The 7725-nt window shown below is 35.5% G+C and overlaps 2 long non-coding RNA genes across 2 annotated transcripts; both read right to left on the reverse strand.

Annotated features, from left to right (window-relative positions):
- Positions 1-552: 552 nt before the first annotated feature.
- LOC147644796 (uncharacterized) lies at positions 553-1055 on the reverse strand. Its single transcript, XR_015273394.1, has 2 exons — positions 988-1055; positions 553-932 (listed from the first exon to the last, which is right to left on the reverse strand). It is a non-coding gene; the product is annotated as an uncharacterized LOC147644796 (long non-coding RNA).
- Positions 1056-3727: 2672 nt separating this feature from the next.
- LOC147644797 (uncharacterized) lies at positions 3728-4230 on the reverse strand. Its single transcript, XR_015273396.1, has 2 exons — positions 4163-4230; positions 3728-4107 (listed from the first exon to the last, which is right to left on the reverse strand). It is a non-coding gene; the product is annotated as an uncharacterized LOC147644797 (long non-coding RNA).
- Positions 4231-7725: the final 3495 nt, after the last annotated feature.

Genomic DNA, 7725 nt, shown 5'->3' on the forward strand with positions numbered 1-7725 from the left:
TAACAATATTTTAATTGTTAGTGATCCAACAAAATTTAAAAAATATTGTCAGAAAACCATATTACTATATATGCCTTTGTATTCATGGCTTTCAATGTCTGCAACAGTCCATAAAGTGTTAATTTTCGGCTACCAAAAAAGAGGAGCATCAATTCTTCCATTAGGTGTTCTCGGCGAGAACGCCTCAGAGGCTCGTAACAAATACTATAAGAGTGACAGGAGGTTACATGTTTGGAAGAGTTGTCGGCAGAACAACATAGCAGACGTTTTCCACAGAGCAATGGATTCCTCAGATCCTCTTGTGTCGAGCATCTATCTAACAAAAAGATTATGTCAGCAAAATAAACTACCCCTACCAGGGAGTCGTAATCAAATTTTGGAATCACCAAACTTCCTATATTGTTGTTACATGAACAATAATAAAAATGTTCCCGATTTTGATACTATCAATAGTGATAGTGATTCAAATTCTGACTCTAAAAATCCGTTTTCAAAGAAAATTAATTTCTACTAACTATAAGGACTGTTTTTAAAACCATTTTTAAATAAAAATACTTATTTATAACAATTTTGAATGCATTGTTATTTTTTACCTATTAATATTAAGGTTTTTTTTATTTATTATCTTAGAAGTATCAATAAGAGGAAACCTATTTCATATGGGCGGCTAGGGAGGCGTGGTCAGATCGTTCTGAAACTTGGATTTATTTGTATTTGCATCGACAATATCATATGTACCAAATTTGGAGAACCTAGCTTTTAAAAATCAGCTCGCTGGCCCAATGTCCATTAGTTCAATATCTAAATTATCATCATCACTGTAGTTCTCCGTTGAAGCCAATGATCTTCGTGCCTCACACGTTTTCTCAATAGGGCTCTTTCCCTTATATTTTTTGTCTTTCTTTGTTTAAGTTCTGTGAATACACGTCGTCCTTTTGGACTATAACCTCAAATGCACGATCCATATAATTAACACATTTAACTTACCACCTTAAAGACAAATGCCTACACTTTATTTATTTTATTGTTTTTAATTGAAATTTTAGGAAACGACTACTTGATATATTGGTTTGTAGTAAATGCTATATATCAGCGATGGATATCCCACTTTTCTGTCGAACGGGATAACAAGTATTCATATGTCCGTCTCCTGGCTCTAAGCTACCTGCCTACACTCATAAAAATATTTTTCTAGATTTAAGAAAAATCGCCCTAAAAAATAATCGCCTTTAAACTAAGAAAAATTTTCTAGAATTAAGAAAAGGTTTTCATACATTTAGGGAATGGCACCATAAAATCAAGACAAGCCGCCATAAACACAATTTTTATACCCTTGCAGGGTATTATAATTTCAGTCAGAAGTTTGCAACGCAGTGAAGGAGGCACCTCCGACTATATAAAGTATATATATTCTTGATCAGGATCAACAGCCGAGTCGATCTAGCCATGTCCGTCTGTCCGTCTGTCCGTCTGTCCGTTTCTACGCAAACTAGTCTCTCAGTTTTGAAGCTATCTGAATGAAACTTTGTAGTTAGCCTTCTATATACTCTCACTCGTATATATGTCAGAACGGGCCGGATCGGACGACTATATCATATAGCTGCCATAGGAATGATCGTAAAATGTTTAACTTTTTCAGTTTTCAATAGAATTGGATCAAATTTAAGATATAGCCATTTTACTATACTCTACAATTTTGTGTAAAATTTTATGAAAATCGGACTAATATATCATATAGCTCCCATAGGAACGATCGAGAAATTAATACAATTATTTATATTCGGACAATTGTACTACGTTTCATGGGGCTAAACGAATTATATGAAATGCAACGGATCGCAATTGCCCAAAGTCAAAATGAAAAAATTTCAAGCTTTTTCTCGACTCATGAAATTAATTGGCATTTCATCCCACCTTCTGCACACCATTTTGGAGGGATTTGGGAAACTGGAGTGCGATCTATAAAGCTGCACCTAAAACGAGTTACTGGCAGCAGTGCATTAACATTCGAGGAATATTCGACCCTGTTAATTCAGATAGAAGGACTTCTGAATTCTCGTCCTTTGTGCGCACCCAGCGATCACAGCCTTAACCCGCTAACCCCTTCTCATTTTCTAACAGGTCAGCGTCTTACTTCGGTACCAGAGCCATCTTTCCTGGATGCACACATTGACAGACTGCAGCGCTGGAGACAATTGCAGGCCAAGGTTCAAGGGTTCTGGAAATGCTAGAACTTAGAGTATCTCAGCACCCTTCAAACTCGCACGAATTGGCAACAAGAGGCTCCAAATGTTGCATTGGACACCCTTATGGTTTTAAAGGAGCCGAATCAGCCGCCAAGCAAGGGGCTGTTGGGAAGAGTTATTGAGGTTCATCCTGGCCAGGATCAGAGGGTTCGTGTGGCCACAGTTAAAACTGCCAGAGGACTTTACAAGCGCCCCATTACAAAAATTGCTGTGCTTCCTTTGAACTGAACCGTCGTTCAGGGGGGCCGGTATGTTGAGGAATTAATCGGTCGTTAATTATTACTTCTTTACTTGTTATTATTTTGCATATTATCGTACCTAGTTTAATGAACATAATTGTCTTGTTTACAACATAAAGCTTTAAGCTCACACTCATAGCCAAAATGCAGTATATGTGCATGAGTATTGGCACATCACGCGATCTTTATTTTTCTTCTGCACGTTTCTATATTTTCGCCAGTTAGATCTAGTTGGAATTTACCCGCAACCGCTCGCTTATCGCACCCGCTTATAAAACTTATTCTAGAATGCTACATGAATTAATAAACATAAAACACCTAAGACAAAATCAATACAGTCCACTGCATTTATAAACACGAGGAGAGTATGGTTAACAGAGTCAAATGCTTTACTGAAATCAGTATAGATTACATCTGTCTGAAAATTATATAGGAAGAGAGCTGCAAAAGAATTCTTCTTGTTGATCTTCGCATAATAAAACCATGTTGATATGGAGAAATAACTGATCTACAAAGGTGCTACAAGTGAGGGGTAATATTGTTTTTAAATAGTTTAGAGATGGCCGGTAACTTAGAGATTCCTCTATAATTGCTGGCATCCAATTTTCTACCTTTTTTGTGGAGAGGAATAATAATTATAATATATATATATAATATATATCTATATATTGCAATTCTCATTGCATATTTTAACAATATTTTAATTGTTAGTGATCCAACAAAATTTAAAAAATATTGTCAGAAAACCATATTACTATATATGCCTTTGTATTCATGGCTTTCAATGTCTGCAACAGTCCATAAAGTGTTAATTTTCGGCTACCAAAAAAGAGGAGCATCAATTCTTCCATTAGGTGTTCTCGGCGAGAACGCCTCAGAGGCTCGTAACAAATACTATAAGAGTGACAGGAGGTTACATGTTTGGAAGAGTTGTCGGCAGAACAACATAGCAGACGTTTTCCACAGAGCAATGGATTCCTCAGATCCTCTTGTGTCGAGCATCTATCTAACAAAAAGATTATGTCAGCAAAATAAACTACCCCTACCAGGGAGTCGTAATCAAATTTTGGAATCACCAAACTTCCTATATTGTTGTTACATGAACAATAATAAAAATGTTCCCGATTTTGATACTATCAATAGTGATAGTGATTCAAATTCTGACTCTAAAAATCCGTTTTCAAAGAAAATTAATTTCTACTAACTATAAGGACTGTTTTTAAAACCATTTTTAAATAAAAATACTTATTTATAACAATTTTGAATGCATTGTTATTTTTTACCTATTAATATTAAGGTTTTTTTTATTTATTATCTTAGAAGTATCAATAAGAGGAAACCTATTTCATATGGGCGGCTAGGGAGGCGTGGTCAGATCGTTCTGAAACTTGGATTTATTTGTATTTGCATCGACAATATCATATGTACCAAATTTGGAGAACCTAGCTTTTAAAAATCAGCTCGCTGGCCCAATGTCCATTAGTTCAATATCTAAATTATCATCATCACTGTAGTTCTCCGTTGAAGCCAATGATCTTCGTGCCTCACACGTTTTCTCAATAGGGCTCTTTCCCTTATATTTTTTGTCTTTCTTTGTTTAAGTTCTGTGAATACACGTCGTCCTTTTGGACTATAACCTCAAATGCACGATCCATATAATTAACACATTTAACTTACCACCTTAAAGACAAATGCCTACACTTTATTTATTTTATTGTTTTTAATTGAAATTTTAGGAAACGACTACTTGATATATTGGTTTGTAGTAAATGCTATATATCAGCGATGGATATCCCACTTTTCTGTCGAACGGGATAACAAGTATTCATATGTCCGTCTCCTGGCTCTAAGCTACCTGCCTACACTCATAAAAATATTTTTCTAGATTTAAGAAAAATCGCCCTAAAAAATAATCGCCTTTAAACTAAGAAAAATTTTCTAGAATTAAGAAAAGGTTTTCATACATTTAGGGAATGGCACCATAAAATCAAGACAAGCCGCCATAAACACAATTTTTATACCCTTGCAGGGTATTATAATTTCAGTCAGAAGTTTGCAACGCAGTGAAGGAGGCACCTCCGACTATATAAAGTATATATATTCTTGATCAGGATCAACAGCCGAGTCGATCTAGCCATGTCCGTCTGTCCGTCTGTCCGTCTGTCCGTCTGTCCGTTTCTACGCAAACTAGTCTCTCAGTTTTGAAGCTATCTGAATGAAACTTTGTAGTTAGCCTTCTATATACTCTCACTCGTATATATGTCAGAACGGGCCGGATCGGACGACTATATCATATAGCTGCCATAGGAATGATCGTAAAATGTTTAACTTTTTCAGTTTTCAATAGAATTGGATCAAATTTAAGATATAGCCATTTTACTATACTCTACAATTTTGTGTAAAATTTTATGAAAATCGGACTAATATATCATATAGCTCCCATAGGAACGATCGAGAAATTAATACAATTAAATTTATAACTTTTTCAGTTTTAAGCTGATTTTCATCAAATTTAAGGTATAGCCATTTTATATTAGTCTTAAATTTTGTGTCAAATTTCATGAAAATCGGATGACTATATCATATAGGTGCCATACAAACGATCGTTTGATGTAGAAGAAAAATGCAAGTCTGTGTATGTAAAACTGCAAATATAATATGTATAGGTGAATGAAATGAAAGCAGCTATTACTTCATTGTTTTTTAACACAAATATATATAATTTATATTGTTTGGATTCCTATTCATAGAAGTTCTATCTGCAAGGGTATATAAACTTCGGCGTGCCGAAGTTAGCTTTCTTTCTTGTTTAGGGTTAATTTACTTTTTTTTCTAAAATTTAGGGCGATTTTTCCTGATTTTGTTCGTTTGGCGTCTTTCTCAATATACGGGCGAATCGCCCTAGTTTTGACGGTCAATTTTTCGTGTAACCAAGTCGAACTCGCCCTAGAAGTACAGGATACAGATGTAAGTTTAAAGGGGAATGCATGAGAATGACGGAGACGGAGATATTTTCGGTATTCTTCGGGAGGGCTTCGGGTTTTCAGTTCGTGTAAAGGGTTAGCTTCGGGTTTTCAGTGCGTGCAAACAGATCAAATAGTGAAGTTGCGTGTAAAAAGTCCAGCGATGGAGACATTTAAAAAAAATTTGAACGGGGATATGTTGCTCAACATTTTTGAAGGTAAGTTTATTATTATTGTTTACTTAAAGGAATTTATATACATAGATATCTAATCCTAATCTAATAGAAGATGAAAAACGGAAATTCACAATTAGTGCAACTTGGGACCAACTTCGAGGGGAAATTTCAACGGAGCTTGTTAGTGTGGCCGTTGAGTTTTATAATCTTGAAAAAACTCAGGCGTAATGTAAGTAATTCAATATGAACCATATTATTTGTACAAATTAGCAAAAAAAAACATGTACATACATATACATGCATATATACATATATATGTACATGCATATACATACATATATACCTACAAACGTGTTGGTGCATGATTGCATCATCTTTTTTTGACACATGGAACCCTAACCAAAGACAATAGAATTTAAAATAAGCGTGCACACACACACACTCACACAAACACACACACGCGCGCACACACACAAACACATATTCACACACACATGCACACGTGGTCCCCTTATAAAACGTAAAAACTAGAGGAATATACAGTTACATACATACATGTACATATGTATATATACATATATATATAAAATTAAAAAATTTGTTAAGCCAAAATTGTATTTTAAGATTATATATTAATATCTGTACTTAATGTAAATAGCTAAGTGTAAATATCTTTATATAAGTATATATATGTAAATATTAATATAGTAAAATACAAATAAAAAAAACAGCAACAAAAAAATTGTGTTTTTTTCAAGGCCTTTAAAAATTAAAAATTCACCCCAAAATCAAAAAAATAGATTCTTATATCTTGGGCCAGTTTTCTTAATTCAAGATAGCTTGCCCTTAAATTTAGAAAAAAAAGTCGCATTTTAGTGGTCAAATAACCCTAAAACTAAGAAAAATCTTTCTAAATTTAAGAAAAATGTACCTTTTATTACAGAAAAATTTTCACATACTTAGGGCAAGTCGCCCTAAAAACAAAGACATTTTTTTCTAAATTTAAGAAAAATCGCCTTAGATTTGAGGAAGTTTCTTTCCCGATTCTAGGGCAAATTTTTCTTAAATTTAGGGCGACTCGCCTTTGGAGCCATTTTTAGGGCGAATTTCTAAATCTACGGGCGAAAAGTGTTCTTTTTAGGGCGATTTCGGGTTAACATTTTTATGAGTGTACCAGCTTTCACCCACGTATGACCACCCTAATGATGTACAACCCTTAGGGTGTCTGGGAGCTGAGCCAGCGAAGTGCACCGCTATGGGCCGTGCCTCTGTACCATTGGTGGCCAGAGATCGTATGACTTTAGCGATTTTGTGCATGGTCAGTGCAGATGCCACGGGCATCCGGCCACACGGTTTACTTTTTGTCAACGTAGTTTTAGTTCAATTTATGTTCCCAATGAATAAAGAGCCAAAGCTCCATAAATGAAACTCCGGCAACAGCCGTTAAAGATTTATTGATTTGATACCCAGTCTGAGTCTCAAGGCCAGCGGGAAATACAGGGCAGCTACCCTCTCAACCTAATCAACTAATCAATTTTTTTGACTGTTAAAACGTTAATTTTACCACTACTACTATTCGAACTACGAGTGACAAAACGGTCTACTCCACGCTATACCCCTATTCTATGGGGGCAGCAGATTTTGTAAACAAAGAAATAAAGGAGCAGCTGGAAAATAGCATAATTTGGCCGTCCAGATTCCCATACAAAAGCCTTACTTGGGTGGTTGACAAAAAAAGGGACTGACGATAATGGCATTACGAAGAAAGCGATTAGTAATCGACTTCAGAAAACTGAACGAGTGAACAGTCGCCAATCGCTACCCCATGCCAAGTATACCGATGATTCTAGCGATCTTGGGGAAAGCTAAATTCGTTACCACCCTAGACTTATAGTCAGGGTATCATAAAATATACCTGGCTAAGAAGGACCGAGAAAAGACCTCGTACTCAGTTGATGGTGGGAAATACGAATTTTACCGACTACCCTTCGGCCTAAAAAACACAGGGAGTATTTTCCAAAGAGCCGTCGACGATGTGCTGCGGGAAGAAATCGGCAAAATATGTTACATCAACGTTGAAGACGTTATCATTTTTCTGAAA

This window comes from Drosophila serrata, unplaced genomic scaffold, assembly GCF_035046125.1.
Source record: "Drosophila serrata isolate PLE 108 unplaced genomic scaffold, ASM3504612v1 contig_95, whole genome shotgun sequence".
In the NCBI taxonomy this organism is placed as follows: Eukaryota; Metazoa; Arthropoda; class Insecta; order Diptera; family Drosophilidae; genus Drosophila; species Drosophila serrata.